The sequence below is a fragment of the Streptopelia decaocto genome, assembly GCF_964273445.1.
Source record: "Streptopelia decaocto genome assembly, chromosome: 1".
NCBI classification, from domain to species: Eukaryota; Metazoa; Chordata; class Aves; order Columbiformes; family Columbidae; genus Streptopelia; species Streptopelia decaocto.
Window position 1 is genome coordinate 100,644,128 of NC_138663.1, and position 17,260 is coordinate 100,661,387.

General features: G+C 41.6%; 1 protein-coding gene across 1 annotated transcript in view; it reads left to right on the forward strand.

Moving 5' to 3' along the window:
- Positions 1–17,260, forward strand: part of SHROOM2 (shroom family member 2) — a 126,472-nt gene that overhangs the window by 61,556 nt on the left and 47,656 nt on the right. The gene's annotated exons all lie outside the window — the stretch shown is intronic.

Genomic DNA, 17,260 nt, shown 5'->3' on the forward strand with positions numbered 1-17,260 from the left:
CTGAGGAGCTCTTTTAAATGTACAAATAAGACTGCCTGACCACAACAGATGCATTTTTATTTCTTTTTATTCTGAATAGCTTCACGAGTCTGTTGTTTTCCCTGCAAATCCTTTGCTGGTAGCGCTCTCTTGTGGCTATTATTTTAATTAAGTAACATAAAAGGAATTTCAAAAACAAGTCTATAATTTAGAAGTTTCTGCCTTAGAATGCACACAGTCTCTTTCAGATAAGCCTTCCTAAATTAAATGTGGTAAAATATATATTTAAATTATGCAAGAAGGTCAGTCGAGACAAAGCATCCCAAATGTGCTTCCCAGAAGGTCTTGAAGGGGGCACGGGTATTGAGCGTTCAGGTTTTTAACCATTTTTCATCTTTGTATTTTTGGCAAAAAGCCGTATCCCTGAGGAAGGGCAGGTGAGAGGCTCAGGGAGGACTTAAGTCAGCAGCCGGAGTCGGGTGGAGCGGGGACAGGGACGGGACCTTCGGCAGCGGCTGGAAGGCACACGCTGCTTTTCCTGTGGTGCTGCTCTCGGTGACGAGCAAATTACTCCCCACAACTTGGGTTATTAAAACAAACTAAAAAATTATCCGGGAAATCTTTGTGAGTGAAAAAGGTATGGGTGTTCCTTATGAAAGCTTTTCACCCTGAATCGCTGTTTTGTGATTCCAGGGATAGGGGAGGAGAAGGTGGAGGGGGCAACTCTTAATCTGTTCTGTTTTCAATTTCAAAGCTATTAGCTGGTGTTTTATTTTTCAGTAAGGAGGTAAAGCCTTCTGGAAGCTCAGATTGTGGAGTGCAGGGGTTTCCTTTGAACTAGGAACATACAGTTTCCTCTTTTAAGGGAAGAGCAGTTATATTAATAAAGCATTGTTTGGTACTACAGAGACTAAAGCTCATCGCGATTACAAATCCAGTGTCATAGCTTTATAAGCACATCTTCAGTAATACCAAGTGTGTGAAGTTGGCTGTAGGCTCCTTTTCCTTCTACACTGTAATCCAACTGCAACTAGAATAATGATCCCAGGTTATTTACTTGGTTGTACTCTCTTGAAGAGAGTCAGGTTTACACTTGAGATAAGGCCTTGGGGAGGGGGGTCTTTGCCCTCAAAATACTTGACTGAAAAGTCTCTGTTTGATAGACTGAAATCTTTGTGTGTGGCATTTGTCTTGTCACCCACCTTCTCTGATCTTTGAATCCTATGTGTATAATAAGCACAGTAATAAATAATCCCAGTCCTTTCAGGGATATTTTTAAACTGTCAACTAGTCTTTTATAAATGCCTTCCTTGCAATTATGAGACTGTTTATTTTCAGCAAATGTAGTGTCATTCCCAGCAGTCCTTGTAGTGAAGGTAAGATGAGCTTGGTTTGTCTGTTTGCTGTTCTGGCTGACAGATCATCAGTGTCTGATTGCAGATTAAGACTGGAAAAAAGGTTTTAAGGCCAAATTAAAAATCCTATTAGCCAAGTACATCTTGAAGTTCAAGTTTTCCTCTTCTTTAAAATTAAGGAGATACTTGCTTTTCCTCTTTTTTATCACTATACCAATGTAATTCTAATACTTTTTCAGACAGTGGATTCAGTAGAGCTCACTCTATGCAATTCATTGTTCTGTTATGTAGAGTGAAGATGGACTTGCTGTGGGAAATTCAGGAAAAAAAAGTTTTTTCCACTTGGTTTTACTTCTCTGTTTTGCCAAGTAAGTCACAAAGTATGGAATAGTGTTTGTCAGCTGAACTTTGAATCCTAATTCACATAACAATAACTCCACGTTTAAAAATCTCTCAGAAACAATGTTAGAAAAGTGACCTATCAAATGAAAGGCTTTCTCCAGACTGGGTGTGCATATGCACACACGTGTGTTAATGTTGATAAGCAAGGGATCACAGCAGCCCACCTTTATTCAGACTATTTCCAAAAATACCTCATTATACTAGCTTGAACGTATATGAGAAATAAATACTGTCACCTCTATATGAAATGCAGTCATTTTTTTGATAGAGTATTGCTGTCTGGCTGGGAAAGTTTTAGCCATACACCCTCTAACTTCCAACAAGTTCACACAGTGGAGCCATTACACTTCTTTACAATTGTGTTATTCTGCCATATGCTGTCTTATTATGTCTAGTGATATGCTAAATTTATTCCTGACATCAAAATATGCCTGCATAAAATAAGACTGCTCTTTGCCCCTTTGCCAACCTCCTCCTCACTCCTGAAGTTCGAGGATTTCTGTATATCCACGGTACTTCCAGCATTTCCTTTGTAACTATAAGCACATCCTACTTTGACCTGTGAAAAGCGATTCATTTTTTGTATGCAGGTCAGTCTGTTGGTAAGGATGCTGCGGTGCATTCAGCGTCTTATGGCAATCAGTCTGCTGTGCACAGAACCAATAAAAATGTATAGTTATTGTGTGTTTAGTGTGATGAGTCAGTGAATCTAAGAAAAAACTGGTCTCTGCCCATAGGCCAGTAATATAAGAAGAAAGTTTCTCCTTCTCATTCTGCTGGGTCAATGCTTAAAGATACAGCAGAACTTATCTTTTTCATTTTCCCCCAGATAAACCCTGTGCAGCCTGTTACTGTGTCCTTTCATCCTCAGGTATGATTATGATCAGCAACTGCAGCAAGCTTACATGTGCAAATCTGGCCAGCGGCAGGGGATTAACGGTGTGAGTGTGGAATAAAGCTTGTTTTTTTTAAAAGGTTAATAAAATAAATTGTCTTTTTAAAGTATTGCCCAGAATTTGTAACATTGGTCTCCCTGGGGGACAGAAGGATGTACTTGCCACCCTTCTCTGTAGGTGATGATTTCCAGTGCCTGAGTATTAAGGTTATTTATTTCTAGGGATGTCACAGGCTGTCTCTCTTTTGGAGGAAGTGCTGCTCCCTGAAAAGACTGGCTTATTGTTTTTAATGTATAGGAAAAACATCTGTAACTCTCAAATCACATTGACAGCCCATCAGATCTTAAGAGGCCCAGGATGTTCTGGAGATTTTCTTTTAGCTTAGCTCCTAGAGCATATTTGTCATCTCATAGGTGACATTAACTTTTCAATATAGTGCCCCAGACTGGTCTGTTCACTCATGTATTTACTTAGAGGATTGCAAAAGGAAAGGGTGGAACAGCTGAAAAAAAACTAGTTTCAGCAGCATAATCTCAGTGTATTTTCTACATGCTATGTCAAACACCTCTCCAAATTAAAAATCAAAATCCCCACTCCCTACTGCAGGAACAGTCCTCTGGCTTCATTTTGTGGGCTTTGCTCAACTCCTCTCCACCACGCTCTGCAGGTGATGTTCACCAGAGTCAGTCAGTGGAGTTGCTGGTCTGACTAATCAAAACTGCTCCGGCCTCTTAGCAGGGAGCAGTAACAAGGCTCCTTTGTGAGTCTAATTATATCCCCTAATCTGGCCCAGCAGCGGGGATTAGTGCAGGAGGAGGACGGGTGGGCAGTCGCAGAGGGCTGCAGAGTCCCATGCTCTGCTCTACCAGCATCACCTGCTTTTGCTGAGGACAAAGCCCAGATGGGTGTCACCCTGCACCCCATGCCTCTCTGCAGCTGGGGCCTCATCGCTTCTCTCGTGGCCCAATCCCGCTCCTTGCTGTGGGGGCTCACCTGCCAGCTGGGAGCCGTGCCTGGTCCCCAGGGAAGGGGTCTGGGGAGGGGAGGCGCTGACCGGTGCAGTGCCCGGGTAGGTACCTGCGGTTGTGCTGGAGCTGGAGGTTCCTGCCAGGCTGGCCAGGAAGCAGGACACCAGCTCCAACAGCTCCTCACCCCTAAGACAATTGCTGGGGTGAGCAAGTGCTCTGGGTGCTTTTATCTTTGCTTGTGTGCACCTTATGAACTTGTCCATGGAGGGAGGGGAAAGCCATGCAGGGTTGTCTCAAAGACATCTGATAAAAATTTCATAGTAGGATTGTTGAAGTGGAGTCAGCAGGTATGGAAGAAGGGAGGTGACTTTGAGAAGAGTATTTTGTGGTTTGCTTGCCAATTTGCCTTCCATTTCTGCTGCAGACCTGGCTTCAGTGTGCTTTCTGTTGCTGAGCAAAACCACTCATCTCCCAGCGGTGCCGTGCCCTGGCCTGGTTTGCAGTCACTGCTCTCTGAGAGGTCTGCAACTGGTTTTCTTGGGCCAGTTTCTTCATCCCAGTATGTATCATCAGGGCAAATGGGGTAGCAGAGTCAGTCTGTTAGTGGAACTTGAAGGGTCAAGGCCTGAGAGTTTTTAAGTCTTGAGCTTTTATTGGTGCGAAAAGAAAATTCAGTGGAAAAAAGTTTCTCAGGCTGTGAACAGTTTGCTGACATGTGCAGAGGTTGCACAAGGATGCCAGGGGATTTTTACGGAACAGTGCAAGAGGAAACAAGTATGCTGATAAATGTTTGAGACCAAAATTGTCCCTCCCTGTAAATCTAAGGAGGGATCGTGGGATTTCTCCTTGGGAAGGAGAGGAATATGAAGCAGTGAGCAATCTGGAAAAAAAAGATTACATTTAAATACACTTGTTTTATGCAGTTTTGGGAAGTGAGGGAGGGTGTTAAATGATAAATTTGGCAGAGGAGGATTTTTTTCTCACTGCCAGGCAGTTGCTGCTTCCTGCTCTTCAAGAACATATGCTGTGAAGGTGGGGTGCCAGAGCAGCGTGGGCTCAGGATATGTTTCTCTCTCTATCTGCTTAGTGGTGACCAGACAGAGCAGCCAGTTCCATTAGAGAAATCCTTAATCTAGTGAGGCTAATGGAGCTTCCCTCCAGTGTGAGCTGCTCAGGTAGGAATTGCCTGTTGTATTTGTGAGATGAGATCCCAGAAGAGTTATGATCAACTTCTGTGGTTTATTGTTGGTTTATAATAAAGCATAATAATACATAGCAGAATGCTGGCACTTAAAACATATCACATGTTCCTGCTGACCTCACTGAACTTCAAGTAAAGCTATAAAATATTAGACTTTCATTAATCATGTGGAGCTCATGTGTAGTATTCAGTGTGTCTCTTTCAGTCATCTTTTTATGTATGAAAGACATCTTTTCTGTTCCTTGAGGCTGTTTAAACTTCTGTGAGGGAGCTCTGTACCACCCTAACACTAGTGTTAAAACACAATTTTGTTTTCCAGCTGAAGAAGACTAAGTCTAGTACATAAATGCAACCAGATAAGTATTCAGTGTTAGAGCCATGTTCACTGCTTCAGCTTTAAAAATAGTGACATAGGCACAACTTGCATGTGAATATATAGTATAATTATTTGTTGTGAGATTTTCCATAGATACATTGCATCAGGATCCATCGTTGGTTTATGCAGGCAGAGTGCAAGGATGAATTCAGTTATTAAATTAGTCTCTTCAGAGAGATGCTGATAGCCTTTGTGGTTTTTTAGCACACAAGTTTTAGCAGCAGGAATAACTATTTGTGAATATAGCTAGAGCTTTTTTTCCTGTCTATTATCATCCATTGTAACTGATCTGACCTCAAAAAAATCATTGAAGTAGTTTCCGATTTGTTTTCTTTGTATCCAAGCACATTTCAACTTGTATTTTTTTAGTTTTATTTTTGCCAGATTTACTTTCTTGTAAAACTTACACTTGGTGATAATTAGGGTGACTAAAGATTAAGATCTGAAGGAGTGGTCTGAGGTGGGCTGGAAGAGGAATAATCTGTTGAAGGTTTGTGGTGTTATTGCTGTGAAGTGATTCTGTGATTTGACCTGGATTTCAGGTCTAATGAGGTTAAATTGGGTGCATATCTTGGCACATTCAGTTTCTGCAAAAGAAGCCTAAAAGCCTGCAAGAACATTATCCACTAAACAAAATCAGCTCTGCTCTGGGAATTCCAGAAATCAGAGTTGTCTGGTCAAGACTTTTAAACTTCCACCTCTTAAATGGTTTTAAGTGTTCTAAGGCTGCCATACATCTGCTCAAAATAAGGCCTGTGTTGTTTCCAGGATATCCAAATAAAAGGAAGCAGCATTGTTGCGGTTAATAGTTTAAGTAGGAGTTTATTTTTTTTTATCAGCATAAATTTACTGAAGACTTGAGCATGTTTACACAGTGGCTGTACTGGAGTGGGTTCTTCATGTGGACCAGTGGCTCTGGGAACTGCTGCCTGAAGGGCCTGAACTACAGGGGTGGAACAAGGGATGGTCCGTTGTCCATGTCCACTGCTGATTCTCTGGATCAGGGGATGAGCTGGCTATCATGGCTGAATCTTTGGCAGAGGTATTGCCAGTTTGATATCTCCAATATCAATAATGGCTGGGGGATGAAGGGATTGAGAGCAGCCCTGTAGAGAAAGACTTGGAGGTACTGATGGATGAAAAACTGGACATCCGCTGGCAGTGTGCACTTGCAGTCCAGAGGCCAACCATATCTTGGGCTGCATCAAAAGGAATGTGGCCTGCAGGTCGAGGGAGGTGATTTTGCTCTACTCTGATCTGGTGAGACCCCACCCGAAGTCCCGTGTCCAGCTCTGGAGCCCTCAGCACAGGAAAGACATGGACCTGTTGGAGGGAGGCCAGAGAAGGCCACAAAAATGATCAGAAGGATGGAACACTTCTGCTGTGAGGGCAGGCTGAGAGAATTTGGGTTGTTCAGCCTGGAGAACAGAAGGCTCTGGGGAGACTTTATTGTGGCCTTTCAGTACTTAAAAGGGGCTTATGAGAAAGACTGGGACAGACTTTTTAGCAGGGCCTGTTGCGATAGCACAAGGAGTGATGGTTTTAAACTAAAAGATGGGAGATTCAGGCCAGACATGAGGAAGAATTTTTTTTTTGCAATGAGGGTGGTGAGACACTGGCCCAGGTTGCCCAGAGAGGTGGTTGATGCTCCATCCCTGGAGACATTCCAGGCCAGGCTGGATGGGGCTCTGAGCAACCTGATCTAGTTGAAGATATATCCCTGCTCATTGCAGGGGGGTGGACTAGATGACCTTTGAAGGTCCCTTCCAACCCAAACTATTCTATGATATCCTTGCGTTCATTGCATTTCCTTTTCATGAACTCTTAGTTCATGTGTAAGTTTCTGGAAGAGTCTCAACGTTGTTGAGAGGAGTGAAGAAATTAAGCCCTATATTTTCAGGATTCAGACATACCTTTCCATTTCTGTGTGTGTGATGGAGGGAGGAAGGTTTGGGCAGGGGTGGAGACATGGACAAGTTTGTGCATCCTGTAGGTACAGTACTGTGTGCAGGGTTTAAAGGGAGATCCATCTTCTCCAGGCACAACTGCTAGTTGCTTTGCAATAGGAGGAAGAGTATCACTGTCTCTGGATGACCCTGATACTCTGTATGAGAGACAGTGCAGGGGAAGAAAGGTCATTCTTATCCATGCATGCTTCTGTGGCCATGTCCTGTAGTTTACTCTTGCTCACCCACTGTGTGATAAGGATTGGCACTGTCTTGTAGGGAGGGTTGAAGTTAGGGTCCAGCTCTATGTCTGACAGAATAAAATGTCAGGACGTAGAACCAGCCTCAGCAGAGGAGACAGCTTCTTTCACTTGCCCCTGTGCAGCCCCTAGCTTTCCTCTAGGGATGGCAGGTGGTGGCTTTGCCTTTCTTAGGGTAAGCACAGACCTGCAGCTCCACCAGCTGGTAGGAGCTCTGGTTGACAGCAGTGACAACATTGTATCTGCCCATGCATAGCCCCTCTACTTCAATGAAGAATCACTACACAAAATGATGGAGAGATTTGGCCTGGATTAATACAGGCATAGGAGAGGAGCTCGTGCTGCAAGAAGCTGAGGGAAAATATCTGCCCTTTGCCAATGGAGAAATTGTAGATGTATGCGTAAGTGTTTCAAATTGTACTGCTTCTTGTTGTAATGCTGTTACAGCTGCAGTCAGCAGTTGGAGATTAAGAAGGGGATATAACAATTAGCTTCTCCACCTGAAACTTGAGCTGCCCTTGGGACATTAAGGAGGGAGAGGTTACCTCAGAGGGTGATTGTGCAACTCTAACCACCTTACACCTCGGGCTTCCAACACGTTAAGGCAGCTGAGATTTCACGCCCAAATTATGAGTTCTGTAATGTGCCGAAACTCTGTTTTAATCTGAAAATAGTTACTATGACAATAAAAATCCTTTTTTAAACAGTGCCATATATCACAGTTATTTACAGTTGCATAGCTATCTTCACATGCTGCATTCAGTGGAAGCACTAGAAATTTTTGCTACACTTGTACGTGTAGTCCAGAAGAGGGTTTGCTCCCTTTCCACCTTCCTTTTATTTTTTTTTTTCATGCACCACTTTTTCCTTTCAAATCTCTGTTGTCCTTCTGAGACTGAGATGCCCCAAGGGAAAATTTCTGCATAAAAAACTTATTGAGGTCTTCATTAATGTGGAAAATATTGTAATTTTTCTACACTATTGCACTTAAATTTTGTCTCAATGGTGGCTAAGCTGGAATAAATGGCTCCTGGATGCTGTATGATGTGGCTAGTATTTATTTGGAAGATTACTTGAGAATCCCAAGTGCTGTGAGAATAGGCTAAGAAGCAATGTTTGAATACTTAGCAAATGCAAGGTCTTAAATAGATGAGCAAAAATACTTCGTGTGGGCTTGTTGAGTTGGTTCTACTTCTTATTCCAATGTTTTTTCTGGCTAAAAAGGACTATATCATTTAATGGAGACCTGCAGTATTATTCTAAATATTTATTTAATTAAATACCATTCCTACAGTGCATCTGCTTTAGCCATTCCTTTTCATGAACAATTTTACTACATAATATATCTTCAAGGTTGCATTATCCTCTGCATTTCTATGCCACCAGTACCAGCATTGTTTCAACAGAAATTTAGAAAAAGCTTTTGGGTGGGGAAGTCTAAGTTGGGCTACAAGTTTATCATTCTGTATGAATTCCTTTACTGATCCTGTTGGCTGATATTATTTTCAGTATTCCTTCTCTTAGGTCTTGCTGAACCCAAGTCACTTCTGCTGCTGTATTTGGGGTGAAAAAAGGTTTCAGAGTAGCCATAGGAAGGCCAGAATTTGAGTGTTGCTCTGACGTGGAAATAATTGGAAGGTTGAGTTAGAATACTGATCCAGAAGTTCAAGAAACAGGGAACTGAGTTGTCCCTGATCGGTCTTGTAATGTTGGGATACCCTTATCTTTTTTTTAGTGTGGGGGTGATTTCGATAATGTGGCTTCAGACTGGACAAGACGGGTAGCAATCATTCCCTGAAGAAAACAGAAGCTGTTTGTGGCCAATTTGCACCAGTTTTAGATTAGGTATAAGATGGTTTGTTATTAGGAGTTGGTAGTGCTTCATTCTCTGTGTGCTAACACAGCTTCCGTGTCTCAGAAGCTGGCTAAATAATTCCCACCTTAAGGAAGGACTGGTACTGGGTTTTATTTTTATGCGTGGCAACTTATGCTTATGGGATTGTGTATCCAGAGGTCATTTAAACATTGAAAAGAGCTAAGTATGGTAGGTCAGTCGTACATTTGTCATAGAGTGACCAGGCTGCCAATGGCTGGTTTTTTTCATGAAAATTCTGTTCTTTATTTTTAATTTCTCTACATGGGTTTCAGTGTTGCTTGAGACTACCAACTGTTCTCTCTCTCTTAACTGTTCATCTTCTGCAGTGTGTGTGTCTGTGCATGTTACATGCACTGTCTTGAATGTCTGGATTTTTCTGCCTGTGGCCAATCCAGCTGTCACCGGACCATGGGGATGTAGCAGCGGGGCTCAGCTGCCTGAGGTCGGAAAGGAGCTTTTTTCATATACCAGGCTGATTAGTTTTCATCAGTGGTTTACCCCATTCCAGCGAAGTATGTCACAGGGGATTTTGCCAAAAGAATAGATGCTAAAATGCGAAGAGCATTGTTTGTGACAAACGGGTGTGTGCTGCTGTTAATAAAGAGAAGCAGAATCTTGAAACAAAAACTCTGGTATGGCTGGAGTGTTGCCAGTAGTACTTTGAATTTGTGCATGTCAGCCCTCCTGTGTTGATTTTGGGAAAGAGTGCACAGTTGACAAGCTAACGGTAATGTTGCTGTTGATGATTTCTGATACTAAAAGCTTCACCTTTAAATTCATTTTCCTAGGCTATTGAGCTGGCATACTAGTTTTTAAAATCTCATATAAGCAGTATTTTATCAATAATGATGTAAAAGCATTTCCATTTAATATTCAACAGATACTTAATATAACAGATACCTAATATACCTAATTTTCATCCCAAATAAGGTTCTGTTAATCCCAAATAAAGTTCCATTCAGATATTTTTTAAATTCAGGGAGTAAGTGTGAAAGAGACATAGTGTGTGGTGTTTTTATAAAGCTCACTACAGATCTGCTTTCCTGGATAGGTGGTGTGAATGCTGGCATAGAGCGTACTTTAGAAAAAGCACTTAAATTGCTGCTGTCTGGGCCCAGGACAGCAGAAAGTTTGGGCATCCAAGGCTGTATCTGAGTGGAAGGCAATAGGACAACCTTAGAAAAAGGGAACCAAGCAGTTCAGCCTGTGATGCTCTAGAAAGAAGCAGGGAGAGAAATTCAGAAGTGGACTGCGGGTCAGGTTTCACTAGAGCTTTGGTGTATCAGGAAGACAAAAAAGCAGTGATTGAAGTGCAAAACCATCAACCTGGAAAGGGAAGTTGTGGGCATATTTTGAAAAGCCTAAGAAGTGACTTTGCATAAATATATATACACACATCTATATGTGCATATCATATGTGTATATCTATACATACATGTGTGTGTTTGTATATATATATATATATATATATAACTTTAGAAAATCATCCATATTGGTTACGAATGACAGTGAAGGTTTACTTCAAAATATATTGTGGGAGCTTTTTAATTTGGGGAGGATCCTTTAACATGGGATTGTTGCATGAACATTTTCAGGGGACTTTTTGTTGTTTTTCTTTATTGTCATATTCTTTCACACGTATGTACCACCACCCCTTCCTTTCTTCATTTTCAAAGAAATAAGGAACAAATGAAGTAGGGGAGTAACTGTTCAGGAGAAGTGTTCAACCTCAAGTTTGGATGTCTTGTCCTCCTTTTAAGATTACTTTTACCTATTTCTTGTTTTTCTGTTGCATCCAAAGATATAGACAGGTATGTGGAAGGCAGGAAAACACTGAAAATGACAAGGAGGAGGGGATTATATTGCACTTAACCTAAAGCTTGTTTATGGTATTTATATCAACCATTTGAGCCTAGATTAGTATAACTCATGGTTGTATTGAATTCTTGAGAGTGATGCAAGAAGCTGTTCACATTCCTTATATAGCTTTGCTGCTGGACCTTAGTGTTTTGCCAAATTGTAGATATTTTATTCCTGTGTCACCCTGGCAGATAGATCTGCCAGCGGTGACTAAATTAATGGGAAGTAATGTGAATTCTATTACTATAGTTGCCTGAGACAGAAAGCACCTGATGTCTTTGTCAGCAGAGGGCAGCACTCTATAGAAAGGGATGTTGTTTGTCTATTTGAAGGAAGGATGAGAAAAAAAAAAAAAAAAAAAGAAGAAGATATTTTGACCAAATAAGTGCTCATTAAAAAAAAAAAAAATTCAGATAATGATTTTTTTTTTTAAGTATTATTATTTTTAGAAAAAACAAACCAACAGACAAAAAAATCATCCTGTTCTACGTGTGAGTTCCCAGGTTAGACAGTTGGGTCAGATCTTCATAATCTGCAAGGAAAAATATATTTAACTATTTTTGGAAGGAAAACCAGTGACATTGTTATTTCTTATTATTATTTGAGGCCCTTGTGGGTTACTACGGCTTCATGGTGGTTTTCAGCTTCGTTTCCCGCTGCTCCATGGATTCAGAAGACTTAAAATATTGGAATGATGTTTTCATAAATAGAATAAGTGAATTGGTAGTTTATTTACAGTGCCTGTTGCATACCCATTTAATTGTATTATATGTTGGTCTAGTGTATTTTAATCCCTTGAGCACAAGATTAGTGAACTGAAAAAAAAAAAAAAAGACATGGCTTGGAATGACTTTTTTTTTTCCCCTCCTAGCACATACAGATTTATAAAATATTTGTTAACTGAGTGTTAGTATGTCTGGCCTGGTGTTACTTTAAGGGAGGTGAGATGAGAAAACTGGGGACAACTAAGTAATTTAGGATTTTTAAAGGGACAAGCAAGGGCACCTGTGCTGTCACTACAAATCCTTGACATTTTCTCTACATGAATTGGCATGAATTAGTTTATTTGGCTTTGAAACAATCTGAGGGCGCCTTGTGAGACGTGCTGCTCAGTGCGTGCTGTGTCCGAGTGTGCTTCTTGTTTGAGAATGCCGATGAACTGTGTGTTTGACCTTTAAGCACGTGTAGGTTTCCATTTCATCTCAGCGCTGCAGCCATTCTGCATTTCCTTGGCCTGGCATCCTTGGCGTGCAGGCAGCGCAGGCTTGTAGCCGTTTACCTTACACCGGAATAGGGACAAATTCCTCGTTATAGTTGAGGTTTAAAATTGTTTGGAGCTCCTGCTGCCACTGTGAAAGTTTTTGGGCTATTTTTAAAAAACAAAGCACTACTGAAAAGTCTGAGGTGCATCTTGGTGAATGGACAGGGAACTTATTTTGATAGCCGTTGTTCAGTTTAACTGCATTGACTGGTTCCCGAATTCTAGGGTTTGCAGGGAAATTGTACACTGAAACATGTGGACTGTGCTGCGAAACAGCGGCCTGCAGCTTTGCATCCAAAAATGTTCTGTAGAAACTGAAGTGACTGAAAACTGAATACTTTTTTTTTTTTAAAGAATCTTTAATATAACCACTACAAGAATTTTAACTCAGAAAATTAGTGCTGACAGCGTGCAACAGTTCTCTGCAGATATAGCTCAGTTCTGACTGAGGCCACTGTCTCATCCTTCCTTTTAAATTAGAAGAACTGGGAATTTGTGTGTCAACCCAGGTTTAATTTCCTGGTGCGGCTGATGCGGATGAGCAACGCGAAGCATTGCGGGGCGGGGCCGGCGTGGTGCCGGAGGCGGCCGGCAGGGGGCGGTGGCGGAGCGGGAAGTCTGTGCGGCGTCGATGAGCGGGGGGGGAACCGGGCGGGGCGGGGCCCTTCGTGAACTGGAGACGAGTTTCTGTCCCTTTCTCCTCCTTTCCCGCCGACAAGCTGAGCTGTCTTGAGTTATTCGCATTTAACGTGAAAAGCAATAATAAGGATCAATATATTTCGGGCAGCGTAAAGGCATGAAATAGCACAAGGCAGCTGTTACAAAGGGAAGTGGAGCACCTTTCTTATGAGGAGAGACTGAGCGAGCTGGGTCTGTTCAGCCTGAAGAAGAAAAGGCTGAGAGGGGATCTTACCAATGTTTATAAATATCTCAGGGGTGGGTGTCAAGAGGACCTTTCAGTGGTGCCCAACGGTAGGATGAGGGGCAGCAGGTACAGACTGAAGCACAGGAGGTTCCATCTAAACATGAGGAGAAACTTCTTTACTCTGAGGGTGCCAGAGCCCTGGAACAGGCTGCCCAGAGAGGTTGTGGAGTCTCCTTCTCTGGAGACATCAAAGACCCACCTGGACACGTTCCTGTGTGATCTGCTCTGGGTGAACCTGCTTTAGCAGGTGGGTTGGACTAGATGATCTCCTGAGGTCCCTTCCAACCCCAACCACTCTGTGATTCTATGAAGCAGTCCTGGTTAAAATACCACATCAGTGTGATTCTTGGTTCATTTTCACATTTCCAAAGTTTTACCTGAAAAATCGCTGGAGGAATTGTTCATTACCTCACTCTTGAGATGGGTCAGAGTATCTTTGTCTGACTACGTCAGCCCTGCTTTTATGAAAAATACCCCTTTGAGCTAAAGAGAGGGGACCAGTAACAAGATGACTGACAGCCTGTTTTCTGTCTCAGAAATACTGTACAGCCTCTGTCATGTGTAGCTGCTGCTACTTGCAGTGAAATATTTGCTGCTTTACACTGACATGTGAGCCAGTGGTCAGGCCTTCCATCCTTGATCACTCAGCAGAGGGCTGGAATGAAACATTAACAGGCAAATAAGTCCCAGTGATTGCTTTCCACCTGCTGGCAGGTCCCCAGAACCGCCTGTCCTCCTTTTGCTTTGGGACTCCAAGAGCAAAAAGCCTGTATGTGGTAGGGTTACCATAAGGGTGCTCTTTGGTAGGTGGGAATAAAACAGAAATTCTTTTAGGGGCAGGGGAAGATACATGTCTCTGTTGTATCTGCTGGTCTTTTACCTGAATGGTACCTACAGAAATTAATAATGTGCCAGAAAACAGAGGCAGTGGCTCATATTTGTTGATATTTCTGTTGTATACTGAGGTAGTTCTGTTACTGTATTCAATTTTCTGTTTACTTTTCATTTTTAAGATATTTTCTGGCGTTTGTTCTTGTTTACAGATAAATCTGCCTGTCTAGTTTAATAATTTTTCTGTCTTGGTCAAGGAGGTATATTTTCTCTCTCCCCCCGACCCGGCCATATCCAGTCAACATCCTCAGTATTGCTGCAGCAATCTAAGCTAGTATCTCTAATCCCTATAGCCTGTGAAATTCAGAATGTCTTTCTTAATGACTTCTAAGCATTAACTATAAAAGGACAGATTTATGCTGAAAAACTGGATTGGAAAGGTTATTTTATTGCTAAAGTATTTGCACACACGTCATTGAGACCACTATCTAGAAGCATGCTTTATAGTCAGTAGAAATTGTTTTCTTCCCTTTGTATCGTATCTTCAAAGCTCATCAGCATTTTCCTCCCAGCAGCTTTTGTAAATGTGCTGGTAGAAAGACACTCTCGGTGAAATGCTTTTATTAATGCTTCCATTAATGCTAGAGGTTTTCTGGGTTGTAGGTTCAGATGATCTCATTCTGTCACTCAGAATTAATACAGAGGCATTACATTAGAATATAAATGCTCAGCTTCCAGCATCTTTAGTTGCCTGTAAAATATTCCTGTCTTGAGTCTTTTAATCTTTTCTTTCCAGTCCTTCTACTTATTTGTGCTGGGTTTTAGAATCACTAGTCATGCTGTGCTCTGTTTATTGTTAGAAAAAGATGTTTCTTGAAGTGCAGGAAATACTAAATACAATTAAATGGTGAAAATCTAGTGGAAAGCATTGTTGACTATGCACAGTAAATTAATGTTTACTCATGTTATGGACTTCAACAAAAGCAGGTATCTATGTGATTCGATCCTCCAGGTATCTCAGCAGCATTTTTAGGCTGTGCAGACTATTCTAACAAAAAAAGTACCTCTTAAAAACATACATGTGTCCACAAATACAAAAAATGAAATAGAACTTGTAAGTTCTTGTCCACTTGTGCATCACATCACAGCTCAATCCAGTCTGTTCCTCCCCTTGCTTGGCTGCTCAGGAAGATGAAAGTGGTGGTGGATATTGTAGCACAGAAAATGCCATCTGAAAATGATGTTCATGTGGCAAGAAGCTATCTTATGAAGATCTTGAGAAGTTCCATGAGGTACAGTACTGACTTTAGAAGTGCATCCCTGCTGTTCCTTCCCAGTGATCGAATTCCTCTACCGTTTGCCAAACCCATAGCAAACCATCTCAGAAGTCCTCTTTCCCAACCTCGTTTCCTCATACTCCGAATATACCTTGTATTGTGCTAGTTTTCTAGTCTTGTGTTTTCTTAGTGGTGCATCATAAAAAAGTAATTGTCTCATAACAGGTAAACCTTTTTGCTGAATTGATACCTAGGAGGTCTATTGAATTTGCCTAAATAGATATTCGTGGTTTGCCAAGCTGGTATTGATACCATTAGATGTGAGCTCTGGGGGGAAAAAACCCTTCAATGTTCTGTGCAGCTGAACAGCGGAACAAATTTTTTTTTCCATACCTGCACACAGGCTTGTAGCCCTTGGAGTATACAAGGGCTGTCTGGAGCCCAGCAACGCATGGCTGAGCAGAATCTTTTGCACTTGTTTACACCGAGAGTATTTGGGCTTCTCCACCAACCCTCTGAATTTCGTATTCTACCAAGAAAGAACAACACAGTGATGTGCTGCTTAACTGTTTTCTCTTTTGTCATGCTGAGAAGAGTAGGCTTTTGTTTATGGAAACAATTACTTCTTTTTTTTTAGTGACAGTAATGATGCTACACTTCTCAGTGAAATTACAGCTTCCCTGTAGAATTATTATTCTCCTTTTGTAGTCCTGCATGCAGAGTTTGGAAAGACAATTCACCATGAAATTCATCAGATCTTCCTGAGTGTACTGCAAAAAGCCGTGTACTCAAATTGGACCTGTTTTGAAGATGCTGGGTTTATAATGAACTTTAGTTTTGTTCTCTCAGTCCAGTGGTTGATTGATAACCCAAATTTATAAAAAGGAGGAATGAGTGAAAAAAATTAGAACTGTCTTTAGAATTCAAGTTCAAAATAGGGAACACTTTCTCAGCTTAGCAAATTATTTAACCTTGCAGTAGTAAGCTTCGTAAATACATAAGGGAGACACATCAGTGCATTTAAAAAACCCTCAAGAAATAAGGTACTGTAAGCCTATGTTTACAGACTGTGGCTTAGAAAGATGGGGTTTGTCTCATGTTATACCTTGTCTAATGTTGCCCAGAGAGGTGGTAGATGCCCCATCCCTGCAGACATTCCAGGTCAGGCTGGACGGGGCTCTGAGCAACCTGATCTAGTTGAAGATGTCCCTGCTCATTGCAGGCAGGTTGGACTAGATGACCTTTGAAGGTCCCTTCCAACCTAAACTGTTCTGTGATTCTAAATTTTAAATTACACTTTGACAACGATGAGCCAAAGAGAAGGGCAGGATGAATTACCTTCAGTAAGATCCTGCTTTGTTCCCGGGTGACTGAGAGGTTCTAGACAAATGGCTCACACTCAGCACCTGCCCACTGAAACAGAAGTAGCTAAATTCCACCCAGAAGGCTTCTTAACATTGAGAGAAAAGAATGCACTTATTTAATGAGAGCTGAGAGGTGTTAGAAGCAGCAAGTCCTTAGAAGGAAGTGCAAGCTGTTGTTACTAATTCCTGAACAGAAGAAAGGGGCAGAGAAGTGTAGAGCAGTTTTTCAGAGAAGTTTACAAGGCACAAAGCTCTAACAACTTGTACTTCTTAGAAGGGATATCTTCAGTTACTTAAGCATGTGCATTTGTAGATATTTTTGTAGATATTTGGGAACTTTGAATTGCTGAACTGTTTTTGAGGTGTGCTCTTTAAAATAAAATAAATCCCAAAACAGAAACGTGGGCTGCATACCTGGGGTGCCAAACATTTCAAGAGCTGAAGCAGAACTTGGCTGGAGTTAAAATTATTAGTTGTATCACT